This window comes from Bombus fervidus, chromosome 2 (genome assembly GCF_041682495.2).
Source record: "Bombus fervidus isolate BK054 chromosome 2, iyBomFerv1, whole genome shotgun sequence".
Classification (NCBI taxonomy): domain Eukaryota; kingdom Metazoa; phylum Arthropoda; class Insecta; order Hymenoptera; family Apidae; genus Bombus; species Bombus fervidus.
This window is the reverse complement of record NC_091518.1, coordinates 13,609,729-13,634,305: the sequence shown is the minus strand read 5'-3', so window position 1 is coordinate 13,634,305 and position 24,577 is coordinate 13,609,729. Positions and strand designations below refer to the sequence as shown.

The following is a 24,577-nucleotide window of genomic DNA, read 5'->3' as shown; positions in this document are numbered from 1 at the left end:
CAATAGCCGCGAGTCCCGCAAGGCCGTCTTAACGCTGGAATTCGGGCCAGTCGTTTCTCTAGAAAGGAGCACGCCGTTCGCTCGCTCTCGCGCGCACTTCAAATCCAATAAAAACCATCCGCCCCTCTCCCGCTTTGCCACTATGTTTGTTTTTCGCGCGAATTTCGATCGGCTTGGCGCGCACACGCGTTGGCTCGCGCAACAACTGCACGGAAGCAAGTTCCAAAGCGATCGGCTCGCCATCGCTTGGTAGATTCGCAAGTATTTCCGCTTGTCCTCAGAATCATCGTCCGCCTGTGGCAAATTTAGAAAATATGCGAAATCAACCTAATTTCAATCTAGTTTCCGACAAGCGTTCCATCGTCTTGCCACTTCACACTCGAATCGACCATTTCTAGATAAGGCCCATAAATACGTACGATGGTACGAGATCTTTATCGATCTCGGTTCCTAGCCTGCAATCAGGGCCTGTTCTTGATTCTTTAATTTAGGATCTCGATATATCGTGGGATCTAGCTCGCTCACGGCCAGTCTAGGCTAGTACGCGTAAATACGCCCATGAATTATATTAGTTTCCAAGACAGGTTAGGCAAGGCGTATCGTATCGTTGCACGTACTGTTCGTATGTGCGCGTAAAGGCCATTGTGCCACTCCAAGATTCCAACGTGAATCACACACCGTGCCCCCGGTGCTGGACTGTCCGAAGCAAAAGCGCGACGTGACGCAGTCGCTCGCCTAATCAAGATCAGACTGACTCACGGACAGGCCACAGTGCCACAGCCTTTCCGACCACCTAATGAAGTGGGTTTAGGCCATTCGCGTGTATATACACGTCGACGCCGATGCCGGGTCAGAGAATCTTTGCCTGTCAAACTCGCGGACAGGAGCACCGTAAAAGGTTGCGGCCTACCTGTCAAAATTGTTCTTACCTTCTTAACGATCTCCCTCCTCCCATCGTACGTCGATCGAACGAGAACGACGTTGCAACGGACGCAGGAGGAGATATCGAGGAGTTTCGTGAGGTTGTCAAGAGCAGTTCGATGTCGTTCGACAGCGCGAACGTTCCGTGGGAAACGGAATCGAAAACGGGTCAATGCGATCGCATGGAAGGTCCTCGATGACGTCGGTTACCAGATGCTCTATCCTCGGAACGCGTGAATCGCAATCAGCGCGAGCACTGAGTATTGTTCGACGAGGTCTCTGTGCCGAGATCATAGCGAGACTTTTACAAGAAAATTTCGAACACGATTTCGATGAAGGGAACGGAGATAGAAGCGAGCGATAGTGGCTCGCGACTGTCGGTTCGCGCGAGAATCGATTTCCAATTCGTTGTCGGCTGCTCTCGATTAGGCCGACTAGCGGGTCTCGCGTTCGCGATTCTATCAATGCGCGAATGAACCGTCCTTCCCTAATCGAGGAACGCAGACTACCGATGAGTCAGAAGCGGCGACGATTTAACGAAGCGACGCAGGATTGTGATTGTACTCGTGCGTTTCGGGTCAGCAAATCCTTGCGCGGCGATCCAGTCGACCGTACACCGCTCGATGACCATAAAAGGTCACGAAACTGCCGAAACCCGTGTGACTCCTCGGACAACAACGGCTGAAATATTCTTATGACGAGCAAAACCGCTTCTTATGGCGGTAATACCGGGAACAGCTTGTCTCTTGTCACCGATCACGATTGTGGCGTTGCGCGTTTTCGTTCGATTTCCGACTTCGATCGGCGCGAGTCGACTGCTCGGTACCCCCCGCTTTGCCGTACTTTTTTTCCATCCTCGCGATCGCAGACGTGACTGCAATCATAGCGCGTTTCGCATCAGTTCAAAAGACGCAAACTTCTGGTCGCTGTTCTTACCTAGAAACAAAACAAAAAAAAAAAAGAAAGATTTCCGTAAGATGGAAGCAGAAACGAGAAGCGGAAGGCGGCCGGTAAAATTGCAAATTAGTTGGAAGGTAATGCGGCCAATTTTCGTAAGGATCCCGGAAACGGCGGTCGATTCGCACGAACCGATATTCGGCCATTAACGCATCCTGCCTCTGAACGACTCGGCCAACCATCGACCTCCCTATTATGTAAGAATTATGCATTGTGTACGTTGTTGCGCTGAAGGCGCACGCGAACGCTCGCGCGCGTATGATTCAGGCGAATAACGTTCTCCAAAGGAATACAGTTAGCGAAGGATCGACGAACGTTAATCCTTACAGCTACCAACCTGCTACCTACCAATTACGATACCTTATTTCAAAGCGGGAATTAGGTTCTTTGCCTAACGCGCTTCAGAAAAAATTCTGCCGTAAACACTTATCGTTATCTCTGTTTCTACCATATTTTTACATTAACTCGAATACTTCATCGAATGCTTCATCGAGTTACATTTTCTAGAAAAAAAAAAGAAACGTTACTTTGTTGTTTCCGGAGAGAACGACATCGAAATGTATTGCGATAAGCTGTCCAAAAGGAGCGGATAAACTTTTTCTTGGCGGCAAGAGGAAACGAAGAGGCGTGTAAAGACGTTTGAATGAATAGAATATCGCGTTGCTAGTAATTTCCTGGAACATTACTCGCGAATACTGGTGTGCATCCACGCATGCGCGAGCGCTAACGCGCGTGCAAGTATTTATCTCGTCATGTAGCCGTGTGGTGTAATCGCGAAGAGGAGCACGATGAGCGCACGGCCCGTTGCGCAGTTCGTAGACCAAGCCGAACGGAATTCCGCCTCTGAAATTGCGGAACGCTTCGACTATTCCGTTCCACGGACCACGTATTTCTCGTTTTTTCTTTTCTTTTCTTTTCTTTTTCTTTTTTCTCTTCTTTCCACCAACGCGCAAGGAGAATTTTATACGCAAAAGTCGCCAAAAAAATGACTTGAATTTTAATCGCTTATATCTGGGTGAACGTAAATGTCAAACGGCGACTCTGTTCGAAAGACTTTCGATTAATTCCTGCGAATGAAAATAAAAGAAAGGAGACGCAATAAGCGATGCGTGTAACGTCGTGAAAGCAGCTTAATCAACTCGTTCGACTTATCAACGAAGGAACGGAGTGGAGCCGCGAAATTGGGCGGCATCCACGGTGGTCCCTCGAAACGACGTATTAATTGAACCATTCATTTTGCCGGCGATATTAGGCGGTTAACAGGAGAACACGAGGCTCGCGAGAGAACCAGGGAGCATTAACAATTCCAGCGGGGTTCCAGACTCGTTTCTTCTCATCGGGGGTCGAGGCGGGAGGCATCGAGATTGGCGACCGCGAACGAACGGCGAAACAAGAAGGAGATAACGCGACGACGTTAAAGAAGCGTGAGAATCGAGCGGAGGCTGAAGAGAGATGCTGAGCACGTGGACACAAGGAAACGGAAGAAGACAGCTGGCAGAGCGAGAAGGATCAAGAGGAACGCGTGAACCGAAAAAAAAAAGGGGGGAAATAAAGCAGAACCGCGAAGGTCGGCGAAGAAAACATTTCACAGGAGGAAGTCGAGGAACGCGGCGAGATACACGCTCGAACTAGACGGGAATCAAAACAAGCCACGAGTCGAAGTAGAAAATAGCACAGCGGGAAAAGGAAGATGAAGAGACGTTGGATCTAGATGGCGGAGAACAAAGGCCGCGAAGAGAGCCAATTGGATGGTAGTGACTGCGCGAAGATCGCAGGTATAAAGGCCTTTGAACGAGAAGAGCGAAGAGCGAGAAGAGCGAAGAGCGAGAAGAGCGAAGAGCGAGAAGAGCGAAGAGCAAGAAGAGCGAAGAGCAAGAAGAAGCGCAAAGTCGGGTATAACGACGAAAAAATACAAAGAGCAAAGGAAGAAGCACGGAATGCAAAGAGAAGAAAGGGAACGCTAAAACCGGCAGGAGGACGAGAAAGAACGGCAGCATGGAGGGGAAAGGTAGGACGGAGGTGGGGAAAAGGGCGAAGAACGTGGCGGGATAAGGCCCTCGGTGCCCTACGCCGTTGCGCCAGGGGCGGTTGTTGGCGGGTGAGCGTGCTAAGAATACCAAGGAGGAGAGAAACGGCCGGGAAGAATGTAAAAGACAATGGAATGTGTCGCGTCGCGCATGCGTGGCTCCGTGGAATGCGGCCCCGTAACGGCACATCCGTTAGCCACGGTGTCTGCCACGAAACGCGGAGCCTTATTGCGCGCAATCATTTCGCGCGCTCTCTCGCTCCCACCGCCAGTTCAGGGCCTTTTTCGCGAAACCGCCTCCACTCCGCAACCGAGTTCGATGCCGTTCCGATGCCATTGCGATGCAACTTTGCTTCGGGATGCCTCCACGCCGGAAGGAAAATCCGCTTTCGCGTGTTTCCAATCTTTCCACGGTTCTTGAGTAGCATCGCTTCTGACGTAATTTGTTTTGCTGCGTTCCGTTCTGTTCTATGTCGAAATCATCGTAGTGTATAAGTACTCGTAGGTACGTTCAATTTATATAAGAACATTAGTGAAAAAACGTATTTACGTATCGCCGAGGATAATGTCTCTAACGATATCTCGGATGCGAGATTGCACTGTAACTTGCCGTTAGTAAGAAGCGTTGTAAACGGCGATCGCCGCGAAATACACCTTAGATATAACACGGAGGAGACGAACGACGGAATTCGAAGCCATTCCACTTGATCGGTAGATGATCGCGGTGTCGTGACACCGAACAACACGAAGTCGAGGCGGTCAGGTGCTCTCGAGCGAGGAGGAACGTTGCCGCTCCACTTTATTTCGGCTGTCCGTAAACATGCTGATGACGAGCGGCAACAATCAGAGCTCGTTAAAAACTTCTCAACCGCGTCTCATCCTTATGGCTGCTCTTTATCTTCTTCGTAAGGAATCGAAATAGAAACAAGAATATGGCTATCTACATCTTGACGTAAAACCTGATATATCGTCTTGCAAATTTGGCCAATTGTGAAGATTTTCTAAACTGAAACAGCTAGTCGGTATCGCAGATGATCGGTGTGTAAAAAATACGAGTCTCGTAAGACTCCTATTTCTATAGAGACCAGGAAGCGATCGATTTACAACTAGAATTTATTTATCGATTGAAATGAATTCGGAATCTTTTAGAGTCCTTCCGGCAGAATGTTGAACCGAATTTCTACCCAGCAATAACAACATTGCGTGTTGCCAATTATGTAAACTACATACGTTATATAAGGGAATTCCAGTGAGAGCGCGTCGTAAAAAGGGGAACTCGTTCCTTCGCTACAATAAGCGGGCTTATATTTAAGAATCTGAAAAGATACGATTTTGAAATCAGGTTTCACGATTGTATCGATATCCAAATTCCGTGTAAAATCAGCATGTAGCACCTGTTCGGAGCAGGCTGCGGCACGTAAACCGCTTCATCGTTAAATAAAAAAGAGAAACTCGCTATTCCATTCGTTCAGGGAAACTGGAATTTACAAATCATGGCCATAAGTACACGTGGCAAAATACCAGTCGTCGCCATACTGACTTATAGTAGGTATAAATATCGTTCGTTTTATAGCCGACGCTAGCACGACATTCTAAATCGACTAATTGGCAGGGATATTTCGACGTTTAGTATCGATTAACTGCCGATGATAATTCTCTGGCCATTATCAATCAATTAGCAACTGTGCAAATGATTTTCGCTAGAATTATTTCAACGTTTCAAGTACAAGGACGTTATCGATACCGTTTCTTACCACCTCTTCCGTTCGTTTCTCCATATTTTTCAAATACCAAGGAATTTCGGTTTGTATAATTTGCTCAGAACGAGTAGACAGACGAGTTCAAAGACAGCTTCAAAGAGACCTTGCTTCGAGGGAAATATTTTGGGTGTCAATATTCTAAGCCCTGGAATTTGGAGCGTATAAATATTGAACCGAGTAACGTCCTCTCGTTGGCATTTCATCGCGACTCACGCCTCTCAAGCTATGCCAGCTTACGTTTACGAAATGGCTCCTTGATCCTTTAACGCAGGTGTAATAGCCTCTCGTAATTGGCCACTTATTCGTTCACGAATAGTTTACACCTCTCGTTTAACCTTCGATTTAAACCGTAAAAAACTGCACGGCTGAAAGACGTCGGCGCCTCTCCAGAGTCATACGACACGAGTGGTCCTTTGACGTTCCATCAGCGGAGGGGTTAACAACCTCGAACTGTTCTTCGTAAGTACCTTTCCCATCGTTCTCAGCAGCGTGGTCGCAAACGCGCGCTCAATTTAAACAGTTTCTCTCTTCTACGACATCGTCGACTCGGAAAAGAACCTTGAATTCGCGAGGTTGTTCGCGATGTCGCGAAAGCGGTCGAGATAATGAAAGCGTGTCGCGGCTACTTGAGCATATTTGTCTGAGTCGCGACGCGTCGCTTCGCTAAGACGGTACTCGAGGTAACAGTTTCCTCGAAAAGTGCCGTAAACACGCTAAAATGTGACCCCCGACATGTAGCGAATGGTAATGGCCGAACTAACGGTGGAATTCCTGGAAATGCGGCCCGCTACTTTCAAGGTGTAACGCCATGAGAGAACGAACGTTCTATAAAATGAGCGCTGCTGCCCTTTTCAACCACGGGAAAACGTCCCTAACCGTCTCGGCCGCGATTATCGAACCCACCTTCGTTCGCTCGAATATGTTTCCGTTTTCCCTATTAAGTTCTTTAGAAGTTGGCTCGTTTGGCTCGCGCTTATCTGCGATCCCTTCCCGCCGCCTTATCTGACCGTGGCCGCGCTCTGTTTTCTTTGCGCCGCTCGCAAATTAGAGTTTCGATCAGGGCAACGTTAACGAGCCAACGGATTAAAGGGCTCGCCGTTTACTTTCCGCCGCAATTCCCAGTTCGAGACCAGTTCCGAACATTGCTGATTGCACCTTTTTCAATTTTGCATACTTCTTCTTTTTCCTATCCCGGTTATCTCCATCGAAGAACCGAAGCAAAGAAAGAAGACCAAAGAGCAGAGATTTTTTAAGCGCCAATTTATACGCGTGAATCGTCTGTCGATAGACGATTAGCCAAATATATTTGATCTACCAAAAGTTTCGTTTGTCTTTTTTCTTTTTATGCGTACTTGGAAGATTCTAGGTTCTACATAAATTTGAACGCAACCTCAGAAAGCAATAAAAATGACATAAATATCGAAACAACAGGCTCAAACTTTCGATTTGTTAATCTCAACGATTAGTTGGTAGACTAAATTTATGGCGCAGACGTGACTTCCCGCTGTTTTTCAGAACCAAAATTCATATGCTGCCGTGCGTCTTTGGTATTTTTCAATTCAGTTATGCACGAGCAAGGTGACTCGACATTCAAATTAGGTTACCATTTCTGTCTCCGTCAGTTTCTCAATAACGTTCGAACGGAACACTTCGGAGCATCTAAATCGCAACAGGAATCGAACTCGTAAACGCTTAAACTTCGCGACTTGCATTCGAGCAAACACATCGACAACTTTGTCAAAATTTCGTGCCACAAATCGTCGAACACCGTCGGCATCATAACCAGACGGGCAGAACGTATATCCTTTTCCCTTAGAATCACGATATCGACTTCGGTATATGTAGTTACCCTTAAGCGTAGAAGTCGGGCAGTTCGTGGAGAAAAGTCAAACCTTTGCACGTTCACGAAACGGCGATCGGTGAAACCGGGGCTGCGCACATAGCCGAGATTCGACGTCTCGCATCCATTATTCGGATTAATTCGGCGATACGCGTCGGTTACGTGTCGAACATTAAAAATGAAATGCGACGGTATCGATGTAAACGTCGGGTCGAGGTAAGCAGAGGGCGAATCAACCCCGACAACGTCGATCACGATTATCCCCGAATCACCGTGCGGCTCACGCTGCACGCTCGAACTTAGATTCGGCTCGGACTGGAAGGAGAACAAAAGCGCCGGCTTCGATTTATCTTTCGGCTCGCTCCATCTCGTTAACGGCCAACTTTTGACACCGCCATTAAATTCTAACGCCGCGAAATCCCATCCCCCAGTTACGAAAACTCCGTTCGAGATCTCTCAACTTTCCGCCCTGTAGGAAACCGGTCGAAACTGCGGCACACCGTCGATCGATGGGAATTATTCTTCGTAGATTTCGCTTTTTCTCGGTTTTCCCTCGTACATCAGTCGTCCGATTCACCGAAGTTTGATAGAAAGTAGGGAGATCGGGAATTGAAGGGATTTTGATGGTACATTTAGATAGGATAATTCAATGATAACTGTATATAGTACCTTTGTCTACTTTAGTTACGAACATCATATCCAACATTATTCTTCTGTCACTTATCGTCCGAAATTTGTGTTCTAGAATTTTAGTATCGTTGCTGTATGATTTTTTATTCGATTTTTTCGCGATTCTTCTTAGAATGACAATCTGTTTGAAATAGCTTCTAGTCGAGACACAATAAAACACTTATCAACGTGCAACTTGTGTCTCACTCCGAGGAAAGGATTTCGTAGAATGCGAGTATACGAAAAACTCAATGGTCACGATCGATCGAAGGACGAATTGAAAATCGGCTTAGGAATTGTCGAGAGGAGCGTTCGAGGAGATCTGAAATTTTTGGAAACTTCCCGGTGAAACTCTTTGCCGGACAGCTAAGCCGACTTTTCAGGGTCATTGAGTTCTCTTCTATGGGACAGAAGTATTGTTCGAGAGCTTATGCCCCGTAGTGGCCATTGGCTCGCGTGCCAAGGCTGTCCGTAATTCAGCGGGTAATGGCGACGCAATAAAAAAAAAAAAAAATTACGCGCATCTTCCGGACCACGGAGCAGAACGCGTTCGCTTCCGGGCGTTTTTCGTAAGAGCGTCGCATTCCCTGGATCACTGAGCCAGCGAAGGACGGAGGAGACAAGAAAAGACCTAACGGCGACAATGGCGCGTGATTTAAGGAAATCGCGGGCAAGAGAGACCATCGGCTCCTTCCTCCATTTGACGACGAAGTTATACGTTTTAATGCCGTATAGTGGAAGATGTACGTTCTCGTAAATTTATGAAGACGCAAAGATCGTTTAGAAATTTTTACGACGCTGCTCTAAATCGAGCATTTTAAGCGTTTAAATTTCAATTTTCTCGAGCATTGACATTGCAAATCGAACAATACGTTTCGACACATTTTATTTTCGTTATACATTCGAACAGAATCGCATTCCATTTCCATCGCTGAGGATGTTAAAATTTCACGGGCGTACGTACGTTCGGAGACGTTCGACTGCACACAAAAATTGAAGGTCGTGAGAGCCGCGAGTCTCGGTGGATCGCGTTAAACGAGGTATGCAAAAGAAATTCGTGTGAGAGGGTCGTGGGACAAAGGAAATCCGAGTTGGCACGACGTGCCGCGGCGAACGGAAACGGAAGAATGCAGGGAACGAAATAAAAGAGGCCCGGTAGCGAGGACAGGTGCCAGGATTCTACGTGCGAAAGCGTGCGCCGCCAGCACTGCCTATCGCGGCTCGTGATAAAATAAACATAGACGTACTAATAAACGGAAGGAATTCGAGAATCCTTACGTAAGCGGCGGTCGCGTTGGCGGGAACGTGCTAATATCGGTAAAAAACTTATCCTCCGAGGAGATTCCTTTCGAAAGGAGCTCGAACAGAGCGCGATCGTACCTACTTCGAACAACTTTGATCGAACGTCGAACGGATACAGCGCTGCTGTTCATCGAGGAAAATCGAAAGATTTTTAAGCGATCAAATGGATTCCAGATCGGTTAGATTAACCGTAAAACAACGAGACGTATGATCGAAGTTGGCGAAATAGACTCATTGGTGGCGACCGCGCGGAGAAAAGTCCGTCGCGCTGGCGGCGAGCGGAAACTCAAGAATGCGGAGAGCGAAATAAAAGGACTCCGAGTCCAAAGGAGGATGCTGAGCATCGGCAAGGGGGATGAGACCGCGAGGTGAAGCAGGACAAACCGACGGAAAGAGTCGAGGAGCGCGAAGGACCAGAGGGAAGGAGAGAAAGGGACAACGACTACGGTAGTGGTGGCGGCGGCGGCGACGGCGACGACGACGACGACGACGACGACGACGACAACGACAACGACGTCGAAGAAGGAGAAGAGGACTCAAAAGAGCGGGAAAGAGAATGGACAGACAGACGGAAAGAGAAGGAAGCAACTAGAGAGAGAGGAGAAGGAGAGGATGGCCTAAGGTAGCGAGAGTGGAATACTGGAATGCGCTCCCAGAGGCCATTTCAGTTCGATGTCCTCCGTTCGTTCTCCTGTCTTGCCCACTCCAAGCATCCTTCGAGCCTCCGCCATCATCTTCTCTCCTACCTCCTTCTCCTCCTCTTCTTTTCCACTGCTTTCTGTTCCACCAGCCTCCGCTTCTCTTCGCTCTTCTCTTTCTTCTATCCTCTTTTTCCACGCGAACTCTCGTCGTTCCTCCTTGGAACGCGCAGCATCTTCCACCTAGAGCACACCGATCTTTGACCATCGATCTTTTGGCCCTCTGAACTTCTGGACCAGGCTATCGCTGCTCTAACGACACCTTACCGAATCGCTTCGCCTACTTTCCGCTGCATTTACAATAATTCGAATACGATCGCCCGACGAATTAATCAATCAAGGTGTTAATCGTCGCGCTGAGTCAAAAGAATCGTTAGATAGCAGAGAGTCGGTTCGGCGAACAGTTTTACAAAAGTGGATTTCTCGATATAGACAGGTCAGAGCGTCGATAAGAGCACGAAATATCGACGAGAGCAAACGTGAAAGTTTTGCCTATTAAAAATAACGCGGGGTCGTGGTCATCCATCTCTCGTTATTTCTTCCTTTGCGATCCTGCTTCTTCCCGGTCGACTCTCCCGCCTTCGAGAATTCGAAAAACGGATGAACGAGCCGAGAACGCGTGCGTCTGATTTTGAATAAGCAACGCGAAAAATATCGACGATAAATATTTCATGAAGCAGCGATATCTACTCGTCGCTATATCCGCGATCCGTCCGTCCTGCATTTTGCCGCGCTCTATACTCTTCGCGGATGGGAGCGCGACCGGAGTCTCTCTCTTTCTCTCCTTAGGGCTGACCTTTGCAGGTATTTCTCCGCTCCGGCGTTCCTCGCGATCGGAAAAATCTCAAATATGCGAACGCGGCAAGCGTGTCGGAGTTAACGTCCCAGGCGTCGTAGATTCTAAATATACACCGTGTAATGCTAATGCGAAAATAACGTTCGAACCCGACCATCGAAATGCCGATCTGCCGCTCTATTGTGCGGAAGGTCCGCAGGGCGAACGATAATTGAGAATAGCAGCAACTCGAACCAGCTATCGTACACAAGTAATCATGAATACAGCTGGACTTTTGGCTGGCAAATTACATAAGAATTAACACGTGAAATGTCAGACTCGGCCGAAAACTTCGTTTACCTACATTTAATTGCGCAATATTAACCAGTTGATGTGTTATAATATTGTTTAGCACGCAGACACGTTTTAAAATGTTGAATCGGAATCCTAGGTATCGCGAGCTGGAAGATTCCATCGGTATCCGGTCAAGTACAAACGTTACGCATAGTTTCGGCTATTTAATTAGTTGGCCCGATCTTAAGTAACGGATGAACCGTCGAAATGGAGTACGGTTTAATTTCGTTCGAGTGTCCGACCTGTTTATCCAAGATCCTTTGAAAATTAGCCAACCTCTCGAGATTGTTTTCCCAACTCCATAGAACATTACGCATAACCTGGCCGTTCATAATCCGATTGGAGTATTGCAGCTTCGAAAGAACCAGTAAAGCAAAGCATACACGATATAAAAACAGCAAAGTTGCAAGGCACGCGACACGTACGGCTTCCTCCTCGAACGACCTCGTCAGTTAACTTTCCACCAACTGTAACCGCCCTAATCCATCTCCTTTTGCAAATACACGCCTTCCATTCTCGACACAATAATTTCTACTCTCTAACAAGCTTACATCGCGAATCTTCGTCGTCATCCATTAACCAGAGCAATAATACTGTCGCACTGACGGTAATTACGCGCACAATCGAGCCGCATAAGCATACTCGGCCATTCTCACGCGTTCCATTGCTAATCTTAATCGCCTAATCGGTTGGACGTTGGACGATCGACGCCCATGGAATCGCCTGGTACCGAATTTCCCGGCTGATCCGTTGAGCCGTCGCGTCGTTCCCGAGCGGAGGATCGTGGATTTATCGTAACCGACACGTGTCACGAGGCGCGCGCACGCTTTATTTGCCTCGTGTGTATGTACGAGTCGAGGGCAACGTTATCGTGCCTGTATATTATTACTAGCGTCGCGAATCGTACCACGTCGTGTAAGTATCTCCACGTGTATTTGGCGATCGCTGGTGTCAGCACCGCGAACCCGTCGCGATAAACACAAGCTAGACTGACGAACCGTCTGGCTTACGGCCGATAGTCGTCAGGAAAGCTGAGAACCTTGTCGAACCTTTGTTCTGGAAACGTGGGTGGAGATCGATATTCGATAATGGTAGAATATCTGCTACTATATTTCGTTCGACAGAATTCAAAACATTGCAACAGCATGAAATAAAAGATAGACCCAGCCGTTCAAAGAAGAGAATGATATTAAATGTGCGATCATGCATCGTCTTTCTGCAAAGATAGTAGGCATCGTCTCGGGGGACTACTTCTAAGACTACTCCAGACACTAGTCTTTGTGTCACTCGGTTCATAATGACAACGTGTATTACGTCGAAGGACGATCGACGTCGATAGAAGTGGTAATGAAAGACGTAATAGAAAAATCACAATAGAAGAAGCTTACGAACCTGTGTTTAGAAACGAATCGCGGTCACGTTACGAAGCTCTTATGAAAAGCGGAAACATTCGAAGCTTGTCACGGAAGGCTACAACGAATATTTTAGAGTTAGTAGATACGCAACTTGTACATTGTATATGTAAAACATTTTCATATTTCGTTAGAACACATATTTCATTTCATTTGCAACGAGACACGGAAGCCTAATCCAAGCGAATCTGAATGTTGGGAGAATTTTTCAAAGCGCGGAAAACCATCGCGGTTATCTTTATGGAAGGCCACGTTTACGACGGTTTCGTGACTGAGCGGTTATTTTTAAACCGCCGTCTATGCGTGTCAAACGGTTAATCTCGTCCGATAATTAGCGTAGAACGTTTCTGGTCTGCCGCTCGTGTTCCCCGCTAAACCGACGAAATTGACGCGACTAAAGATCTCGTCACGGTGGAGAATGGTGGAAAACGGCATTGGAGCGAACGGGTTCATGCTGTAATTAAGGAACCGACCGATTCGACACGCGAAAGCGATCACACCGTCCCGTCTGTTTCCCTCATTCTCGGCCAAACTAACGAGCGGCCACACTACAGAGTGGGAAAATCGCGTTAGCATTTCAAATACGGTCGCGTTTCATCAACATTCCGCGTTATGATTTTGGACCAACTTGCTATTCTTTCGATGAACACGTCGATTCGTTGAAATTTCGTACTCGTCCTTGATAAAGTTTTGCGTCCATCGTCACTGATTCGCATTCTTACGCGATGAAATTAGGGAATTCCCAATCGTTCATTAGGTGTTCGACCTTTCAGGAACGTTTTCGTTTAGTTTCACTTGTCGGAGAAAGTTTCGCCAATTTTACGCGGATAGGTCACTCGATCGTTCGTAGAGACAAGTAGAGAGGAAAGGTAGTCGCGATTCTTCCGAGTCTGATGCTTTTTAACGGAGAGGAAAGTTGGACGAGATGGAAGCAACGCGCGGAAAATTCGTGCGACCGGCAACGATAAAAATGTGTTGGAAAGTCGGTAAAGAACAGTCACCGAGTAAACCTGCCTGTTTACGTTGAAAGTCGCCGATAAAATATGAATAAGGATTACGTAAAAGGACATGCTTCGGTGTTTCCTTGCATCGATTGATATTTTGTCCCCTCTGGTACATCTCCTCGGCTGTCCGATTGTGCCTAAAAGAAAAAATAAACACGAGATGAAGCAAACGCGCTACGTAAACAGGTGGAATAAATAAATAATAATGTAGTTATCGGAGTGATTGAATCTTAAATGCAGAACGTCAGTGATGACGCGAAACGGATCAATCGTTCGATGAATTGTAAGAATACACGTGGAGCTATTTCAAAGGCTTTGACAAAGACACGACCTTTCCCCCTGGAAATTAGCTAATAATCGACAAGACGGGAAAAGATTGCAACGATAAAAAAGAACATAAAGTGTAGTAGAGTCATTGACAGCGCGGAACAGCTATCAACTCGGTACGAGATCGAGCGCGAAGTTTTCGTCCGGCGCAGCGCGGCGTGGCAAACAGTTTGACCTTGGTGAGTTTCTCGCGCGTGCGGTCACTTCCGCGTTAGCGGCCGACGTAATTCGCATAAATTTTCATTCGAATACTAGCAACGCAAACAATTTTCTAAACTGTCGCACGGTCGCGTTCGCTCCCCGTCGCCCACAGTTCGCATAAATCTTCGTTCAAATGGTAATCGACGTGCATTTAGTGCCCTCCTCGACGCGGTAACGAATCTCTACTTCGACCAGGCCACGCGCCAAGCCTTCAAGGTGTTTCTTCGTGCTATTAAAAGAGGCAATCTCGCGCATGCTCTTCGATAAAATTTGTCAGCGTCATATATCACAGAGTCACAAGCGTCAACTAAGAAACTTCATTAATGTCTGTTCCACGTGTCTCGATACACGCGAATGTACAATTCGCAAGGCCCGCATCGTCAAGCCTGCCATAGTCGATAGCCTTGATCTTCAGGAATAGTTCTTCGTTGGCCGTGCTAATGATTGCAAACGATATTTAAACTATCACTGATAATTTATCGATATTGCTAGATCGTACGCGATTTCTTTCCTCCTCTCTTTTTTCTTTTTTTTTGTTTGGTACGACGAAGGTCGATGGAATCAGCTGTTGCCGTGAGTACCTGACCGTCACGGCGCGCCGTGCTATGACTTTTCGGATTTCATGCGGCAAACTATTCTTCGGACGTTCGACGAGTGGCACGGAATTTTAATTTCGGCCGGTGTGGATGGTCGAGTGACGATCTCCTGGAACGAAGATACTGACCTTTTTAGCGCGGAATTATTCTTGAGGTACATACGTGGACTCAGTCGATGGTCGGACGATTGAATGTCATGGAATTTGCCGCGTACGTAACTGGTAGAAATGGAGGAATATAACCGTCGTAACAACAGAGAAGAACGTAACCAACGATGTGTAAATACGTTTCTTGCAACGGATAAACAGCGCAACCGCGAATCCTCGAAATACTAATCGTCTGCAGTGAGATTGTTGTTTGTCGAGATATTAGAGGCGCGTTGTAGCGTTTAATGGTTTTTTTTTCTTTTTTGTAATCTGGAAAATTCCCGGTAACTTTACGCGGCAAGAAAACGTAAGGAACATGCGTGACGATCGCACGAAAAAAAGACGCTCGTTGTAGCACAAATCGTGCTCGTAATCGCCACTAGAACGCTACGATTTATTTACCGTTCTATACTCGGTGATCATTTATACGGAGCAGGATTACGTATTCGACCAGTTGTTGCGCCGGTAACACTCGGATCCGTTGAATTCACCGAAGGCTCTCTAGAATTCGCGATTTATTACCCTTGAGATCTTAGCGGCGATTCTAGGGGACTTGCGTGGTTGAAATTTTATGGTCATTCGCTGGGTATTTATAGCTCACGGGGCCAGAATTATAGTACGAAAGATTACGTTAATATTAATAGCCGTTAAAACGAATCGTCTGCGACACACGATCAAACCGACCGCACATTCCAGACGACGTGTTTATCTACCAGGAGGAAGTAGAAATTTCGAAAGCGGTCGATTCGCGAAACGGCGTTAATAGTTGGGTAAAAGCCTATCGAAATTCACCATTTAGAAATTCGTCGACTCTTATCGAATTAGTTTGCCTTTGCCGCTTTAAAATTCTTCCGATGAAGAGATTCTTTTTATTGTATTTTAATATTCAAGAACTGGATACGTTGATACATATTGGGTTGACAACTAAGTGATTGCGGATTTTGTCATTACGTTGTAATGCTAACCCAATATATATTACATACATATATCGATTCGAATATCGTCTAGGACGCATTCGGTCACCTTCGGAATTATAGGAAAAACCAAGTTTGTCGAGGAACAAGGAAACAAAGCTTCCGAGAATGAGAAGGAAGGTGACTCGGTTGATTTGTATGCGGTTCGATGGTTAATCGCGCGGAGGATCGCGTATCGATTGAGATTCGGTGTAAATGAGCGAGCGCTTTGATGATCGCGGTGCCGCTTCGATAACGCTGTTAATGGCCGAACGAGCTATTAGGCCAGATCGTCGTCGCGACAAGGTTAATGAGTACATAATCAGCTGTTACCAGGTAGCACCAGCGTGAGAAAGTATCAGGAGACTTCTTTAAATAACCAATCATCGAGTGGACACGCCAACACTGGTTGTCCGTCTGTCGACCGAAACCGATTCTAGGAGAGCCATTCGTACAGCACATATGGATTTTGCCATCTCCGTTGCATGACGTGATTAATCGCGGTGCAAACGCGCACGAGGCCATCGCAGCTATTGCGTCCGGCTTAATTTACGACGTCTTATTGGGAAGCTAATGTATTAATTCAACCGTCTGGCGAGAGAAGCTTGTCCCTGTCGTCCACGGAAACCTGACGGATCGGGTGTATTTCGGTCTTGGGGAAAAAAACAGTCGATCGATCGAGTAGCTGAACGAGGATTCGTAGCCGGATCTTTCGATTGCTCTACTCGTGAGACAGGCATTCGTGAAACGATTGTCATCAAGGACGTGCTTTTGCGCACCATTCGCCGCGTAAATTTAACCACGTTCGACGATTCGCTTAGGTGTCTCGCGTTTTTTTCCCCCAAGCACCCGATAACTAAACTGTTTCATCGAGAAAAACGAATATCGCTGGTGTTCGAACAACGATCGTTCCAGCGTGTCGTCGTCGAGACGCACGGACAGTGGTTGAACGATTTCCATCTCGACCATAGCTCGCTTGGCCAGCGGACCGTTCAAAATGGCTACCATGAAGGAAGTCGAACGGATCGGCGACGAACGGGCGCTCTAATAGAATATGTACAAACGTATACACATTTAGTAATAATAGAATTGGCAACAACCACACGGCCAATTATAGAACGGAAGCGGAAGGAAATGGGAAAGCGAGCGGCAAAGAATTTACGGTCTTTGGACGATCGCACAAAGGTTTCATTTCGGCGGAATAAAAAGGTGGACGTAGATAAGGAAGCTTGTCAGTGTGAAACGGCGATTTTAAGTGGCAGACGCATCGGACTAGTTCTGCTCTGTCTCTCTAACAGTCTTGCTAGGCGAAATAATACAACCTACGTAGGAAAGAAGATAAGGAGAAAGAGATGAAGCCGCTTGGCAGCGGTGCTATCGGATATTTCTCGTTTGGGCTGTCGTTTGGAGTATCTTCTTGGATCCGCCTTGAACTAAGCCGATTTCAGCCGAAGATATTTCGTGACTGAACAAGTAGATTAAAAATTCTTTTCTTTCGACCATCAAGCAGCGACAGGTTAGCCGAACGCGAGCTACAATCACGAAAAATAACAAAACTACCGTCTCCTCGAATAGTTCTTTCAACCTAATTTCAGATTGAATCGTTTGCCAGAAATTCGTCGGAAGAAGATTCCTCGCGAATTTTATTTTTATTTACTGCTTCGCTTGTGCGTGGAATCCTTCGTATCTAGTATTTGCTTGTTAAATAAAGGAACTTGCCGTTTTGTTCATTCGATTCCATTCCAGCTACGTAAATAAACAAACGCGCCCCTAATCAGAAACAGTCAGACAGGGTCAACACGCAATTTATTTCCTAGCAATTTCCTCGTGTGACCATTTTGCGCTCAATTTGGCCGAGTCCGTGTGCAACGGATTGCAATGATATTCGATTCGCAACGATCGCAATCTTATCGGTCGTTTCGAAGGAGGAAGGAAGCTAACCGGTGATCGGGAAACAAGCAACGACATCGTAAGGAAGTAATCATCCCCCTTGGCTGCTTCACTGCTCTGAAATAGCGGATCGATGGCCGGGCGCACCCTTTGGAAATGTCGGCCAACAACCGAAAACCCCGGCCATATTCTCTCCTCTATCGAGCTCGTTCGATTATTATCAAGCTGACAGCAGTCGCCGGAAACGATGCTTTCTTGTCGATTTGTCGAGCACCGCCACGTGATCGCGTATTAGCCGAACATTGTCCGTTTCCTGCTTCGATTCTCCTTCGTTTCAGAGATCCGATTCTTCACCGTATAAAACGAATAGACATCTTTCGAAATTTCGGAATGTCGTCGTTCGAATATGTTAACGACGAACTTGCACGATCTCGTGATGAAACAGAGTCGAAAATATTCGAAGTCCTGTTACACGGTTCTGACGCACGATTTGTAACCGTGTTTAGGAAACGTTCGAAATGATTAATGAGATCCTCGTTGCTTCGAGGAGATACGCTACGAATTGACGTTCGTCATTCATTTAGGTTTATCAACGAGTAACAAGATTCTGACCGATGCTTAATGGATTTTGGGAGGAAAGACATTCTGTTTGTACTGTTTCACGAAAACATCATATCAGCGTACGGGGAACTCTATCTCGGAAAGTCAAGCTATCGGTTTCGGAATGTTATCGCCTTCTTCGTACTTTCGATTACCCAACGTAGCAAGATCCTCTCCTATCGTCCAGCGACATTCCTGAAGATATCGAGCGCAGGGTCGAAGGCTGAAACAAGTCACCCTCTGCTAATCAAATCCCGTGAAAACCATCTCGAAACGACGCAAGCACCGAAACTAACGTTCGCCGAGAAGAAGACTCTTGTCGATGGTCGCGGGGTCAATGGACAGAATGATTCATGCGTCTGTTTCAGAGCTGTGAGACTGTCTGGTTCTGGAACGGCGTTCGAACGACGTCGATTGTCCGAAGTGGACGTCGCGCGCTGCACCAAAGAACAGCAACACGAGTCGACTATGCAACCTCGCATTCCTCTCTCACGCTGCGCCGGCCGTAGCCAGCCCACACACAACTATCAAACATTAGAGGGAACCCCGACGGCCACCGAGCTCGTATAAGGCCTGTCTCGCCTCCGTGGGCCCCTCTTCGCTCGTTCCTCTTCTACCACGGGCCTCCTCTTTGGAGTCTGGAGCAGCGTCGCTTCCACTCGCCGTTGTGTGTGCGTGATGGCAAACGAGCGAGCGCGCGACCCTGCACGTGCACCATAGATCGTCGAAGCTGCCCTCCATGTACCCTAGTCTCTCTTTCTCTCCGCGTTCCAGAAACTCGAAAACGAGGAAAGTGTCGACTCGATCGCTGGAGCGCCTCTTCTCCATCGTTGCTGTTTCTCGTCTCCTTTTAGTTAAAGTACTTCTTTAGTTTCGGTGGTGGTTTAGGATCTTCTCTCTGCAAGTATAAGATAGAATCGTCGACGATAAACTCTACCCTCGTTCTTTCTTGGAACAGCGCGAAGGAAAGCTCAACGCGTCGCGTCAGATCCCCCGCAAAGTGGCCTGAAACGAAGGATCGTTGACGAGAAGCGTAGAGTCATCGAGAAATTTGCAAGTATCAGGTTACGCTGCTGTTGCTACGCCGACGCAAGGAAAGGACCCTGGCTGCACACGAGCCGGGGAAGTATGCACAGATTTAACGATGCCGCGTTGATGTTCATTAAAATTCCATTTCGATGTTCCGAGGCCCGAGCGTCGAGAGGGGACAGGTTCGCGGTTGCAGTCGTAAATCAACATTGTTGTCACGATTTGGCGACTTTCGACGAAACCTCTTCGCCTTTCGCGACCGGTCGTCCTCTCCTCCGTGGCTTCCGATCGTTCGCCGCTCTCGATCGCGTTAACTCGATCGTTTCTCCGCGCGATCTCATTAATTACTTGTGCCACGGTATTTCCATCGGAATGTCCACGAAAAACAACAATCGCGCCGCCTGCCGAGAAACAGTTATCGAACATCGGGGATCGATGCTCTATCGACCGGTATCTCGTTCTAGCGACTCGATCGGTCCGCACCGAGATCGAGGTACCCTCTGAAGACCACGTTCCCGCGCGGAGGAACAGTTAGCGGACCTTGAGAGTTTCCTGATGGCCGCGTCTCCGCGAAATCACAGCTCGTTCTTCGACACGGCTAGACGACGACGCGCGATTTACGACCCGGAAACAAGGCTAGGATGGCGGAACGTCGACAAATCGGGGAGCGTAAGGGAAAAGGGAGAGTCACTGAGATATAACAGATAATCTGGAATGTACTCGGTGGTGATGGCGGCGAACGGAGGGCAAGGCAGAAGGAGCGTAATTTCTCGTCGATCGTGAAAGCATTAAGCAATGTCAGCTGGCTGCAGGGGCGGCTGTCGCGGTCCGTAGTCCGATTCATTAGTTAAATAATACCGGCACGGTCAATGGCCGCGTAGCCCATTGCAGTTAACTGACTGACTCGCGAACCAGGTCGACCAGTTTTAGTAATATCTTGCTCCCTTGGGTCGGGCGAAACAAAAGGAATCGCACGAAGCTACAGAGGGGGTAAACAGTTCCATCGAATTCCGCTAAATTCGTTCCATCTCGCTCTTTCAACTAAAGTCGAAGTACTTTTCAAGTTTATTATCCATCTGTAAATTCATCATAGGTAACGTAATCTTCCGTTTTGTAATTTCCTCTTTCAAGCAAGCCGATGTCTAGGCTATCCAAAACGCTTAAAGAAATGGAATTACGATACCTTCATTCAAAGCATGTAACAATTTATATCGTGGTGAAACACCGGTTCAAGCTCTGTCCGTAATTACGCGATAAATATAATCGAACGACCAGGGAAACGTTTTGAACGTTGACGGCGAAGCGTTCGGTAATGCACGCAGACAAAAGGAACTTGGCGGTCTAGCGCTCGTAACGGAAGATGAGAAGGACGAGCCACGGCTATAGAATTTTCTGACCATCAAGAGTAAACAGGATTTGGAACCGGTCGTAACTTCGTCGCTACATTATCGGTGTTGGCTGATAACCGGAAAGTGGTCGATTTATTTATCACCGCGAAACTCCGTACGTCACTCGTGACGTTCCCTCCTGTCGTTATCGCGCATTCAGTTCGCGACATTTAAGTTTCAGTTTACGCTGAAGTGAAAATTGAATCGGCGTCCTGCTCCGGTGAAAACGGTACTCGCGCGACCCCTTCTCACGTTCGAGAACTCGCAGATCGCGCTACTACGCTATCGAACACCGTAACTTTCACGTTCGACTACCAGAATCGGAGCCATTTAACGCGTCGAAAGTGGGCGGTTTATTGTCGCGTTCGAATCCAGACTAGACTGTAAGTCACGCGGAACGTTAGGGTATACCGCGAGGTACGCAGAGCCCGAAGAAACAAAGTGGACGAAGAGTAGACGGTGGCGAGCCAGCAGGCAAACAGGCAGAGAGGCGGCAGAGCAAGGGTGGAAGGAGGCGGTTGAATGAGCGCACGAACGCCTCCGCTGATTTTCTGATCGGATTCCAATGGAGGAAGAGGAAGAGGAGGTCTTTGACTCCGGTGGAGCGGCAGACTGAGTCTGGAGGCTGGTTGATCTAAATACCGAGTAGATACGATCACGATTCGAGATCCTACGCACTGCCTGTCCCTCTATCCGGTTGGCAGTGCGCGCGAACGTGTCTGGCTTCTCTTTCCTCTCTCTCTCTCTTGGTTCGCTCGATCTCTCGGCCTCTCTGTTTCTGCCCCTTTCTCTCTGGCTCTTTATCGACGCGACAGCCAGCGATACCAGAAATCGGCGATCAACGCGGCAGATAAACGAAAGGCTGATTCGCTGATACACGGCGTGGACGGTGCACTTAGCACTCCCAAAGCGTTAAAACCCAATCGGCGAACGTTTTGGGAAAGTCGGCCATTCCGGACATCGTCGATCGCATCCTTTCTACGTCCTCTTAAGCGATTCTGCTGTCGAGAGTGCCGGGGCTTTTGTTCTTTCTCGATCGCACTGATCCTCGCGACCGCCGCCATTGCCACGCGCATTTGTTCCTCAACGAGGCTCGGCCGATCGGTATCGGTCGATCGGAGGAATCCGACCGGACTTTTACCGACCAACCCCTCGATCGCTGCAACGCCACCGCCCATAATGCAGTCTCCATCCTCCATGGAACTATATTTACAGATTATCACCTGTAAATTTATTATACGTGTATTTATTATCGCCCCACCGCGGGGCAAAACTCGTATCATTCCACTTTGTGCGCGTATTCGAGATCTCGTACCGTGAATTTGCGAATCTTCTAGCGAGAGGAAGTGGAAGGAGACGTCTTCGTCCGGGTCGGAGGAGCGACCTACGCGGTCGAAGACATTTTTCCGCGTAGCTCTTTCCTCTTATCCCGTTTCCTGACTCGTCCGTTGGCTCGTTATCTCGTTTCCACTAGAAAAGTCGTAGTTGCGGTTAGAGATAGGCAAGCCGCAGTTGTAAATTTTCATTTTACGGTATGCTCCGAGAGGCGCTGACAGACTCGAAGACGCAGCGCAGACAATAAACGTGTCCACTTAACATCGTGCTCAATTATCGGACTAACGTCTTTAGCGTGTCGCAACGGTAACTACCAGCGACAACTTTACGAGCTGGATTTTAACAGAGCTGTATCGTGGCCACGCTGTTTACGATGGATCGCTATTCGAAACGTTCCATCGTCGTGAGGAAATTATCGTGACGAAATCGTCGCATCTCGTGTTTCTGAAACAGCAACGGAAATAACGACGGCTAGTCCAGAGAATGGTTCCCGCGAGCCCAACGAAGGAGCTTTCGTCGCGCGAGAGAGCTTCGTGAAAGTGGCCGTTCACTGGGGACGAAAAGATATCAAAGTTGCACGGCCGTGCGTGTTCATCTTTCTCGGTGACCTCGCATCTCGTCGCTACTTTCCATGGCAATCTTTTTCCTGCCACGGGCAACCGACGAATCGGTACCGAGAAAGCTTCGAGAAAGTCACCCGCCAACCTCCGCTTCTTCGTCGTCGATCGTACGCGTCGTATGAAGAGCAACGTTTCGTTGCTATTTACGTTCCGTTACCGGACGATTCCTTCTCGATTAACGTTTACGCCCTCGCGATCGGGTTCCATCCGCTGGAGGATCGAGAGAGGGTGCGCTGACTGTTTTCGGATTCGATCAAGAAGATCGCGGGAACGAATCCCGTCGGTGAAAGGAAGACCCGAGGCTCGACACGATCTCTCGGCCTACGTGCCATTCGAGAACTTCCTGCTTTTATTCCACCCGTGAAGATTACGTTTTCGTGTAGCATCTTGTTCCTGGGTAAGATACGTTGGACCGAAGTGCACGTTGGATAAATCGTTCGATGTATTTGTTCCCGATTCTGATGGAATGTTCTCAAACAGCTGGAAGAAAAGTTTGGTCACGGAGAAAGTTGATCCCTTTGACGGGTCCTGGCTTGCCGGAAAAAATTGCTGGCAAGGTCCTTTCGCATCGTATCCACACCTATCTTGTCGTGGATTAATTCACGAAGCACAATTATTATTTCTGTTGAAACCCATGTGCCATCTACTCTGCGAACATAAAAAAGATAATAATTAACTGTTGAAGTAGGTCCCACTTCAAGAAAAACTCCACATCTTTTCTAAAGTTTAGTTTTTTTTAGCCCTCGAAAACATTGAGTATCGTTTAGCACTAAATCAATTCGAAGGGCCTCTTAGCCTCATAGTTTTCTAGGAACATGCCTTGCACAGATGATACAACAGGGTACAGACAGGCCAGTTTTCCACAATTGTATAAATACCCATAGACCCGTCCATGGCTTCGAAACTCCCTCGTACAGTAACGTTGCCAGTGTACGGATCTAGACTAGCATACGCATTGGACGTATACTTAAACTTATATATGTATTTCTTTATATATTTATTTATATACTTATATATATATATTTTTCTATTAGACATTCATCCACGCATCTCTCTCTCTCTCTCTCTCTCTCTCTCTCTCTATTACGAGATAAAACCTTAACATTAACAAAAACACATCAAACTCTGCGAATTTGTAAATGCACCGCTATTGTCAACGTTATCCACGTCACTTAAAGATGTATATTTATACATGTATTTACACAGAATGCACATAGCTTCTTCGATCGTGTTCATTTGCGTAAACATCGCCAGTTCGATAACGAATAACTTGTCGATGCACAAGGCTTAGCCGATTTTACTCTGTTTGCAACGAACTTTGCAATTCTATCCTTTTAATCAAGTTCCTTTGCAAGAAGATGTAGATATTCTAGATACTCTGAAATTGTGTCCTCTACAAGAGTGAATTTTTTTTTTTTTTTATTTGGAAGTAGTTTACAATCAATTCTCAAAGAGTGAATAAAACCGCGAAAGTTCGCGATGACATGGCGGAGAACGAAACGGAGGAGAAGAGAGTGTCGCTAGTTCCCTCGGTGATCGAGCACGAAATTAGCCCGTGATTTGTGCGAAACTCGATCGCGAAAGGTTCGCACGATCCACGAAACTGGATCGGATGTGTATCGAGACGCGAGGAAACAAAGGACGACCGTTAGTGGTCGAACCATCGCGAATACACCGAGAAGAGACAACGAGGGGACGATCTTAATGGATCGATACGGATCGTAGATTCCCATTGATCGGTCGATAATTACACTGTTGCGGATACTCACCGGAG

General features: G+C 47.4%; 1 protein-coding gene across 2 annotated transcripts in view; it reads left to right on the top strand.

The window, feature by feature from the left end:
* Positions 1–24,577, top strand: part of Pdk1 (Phosphoinositide-dependent kinase 1) — a 407,223-nt gene that overhangs the window by 325,680 nt on the left and 56,966 nt on the right. The gene's annotated exons all lie outside the window — the stretch shown is intronic.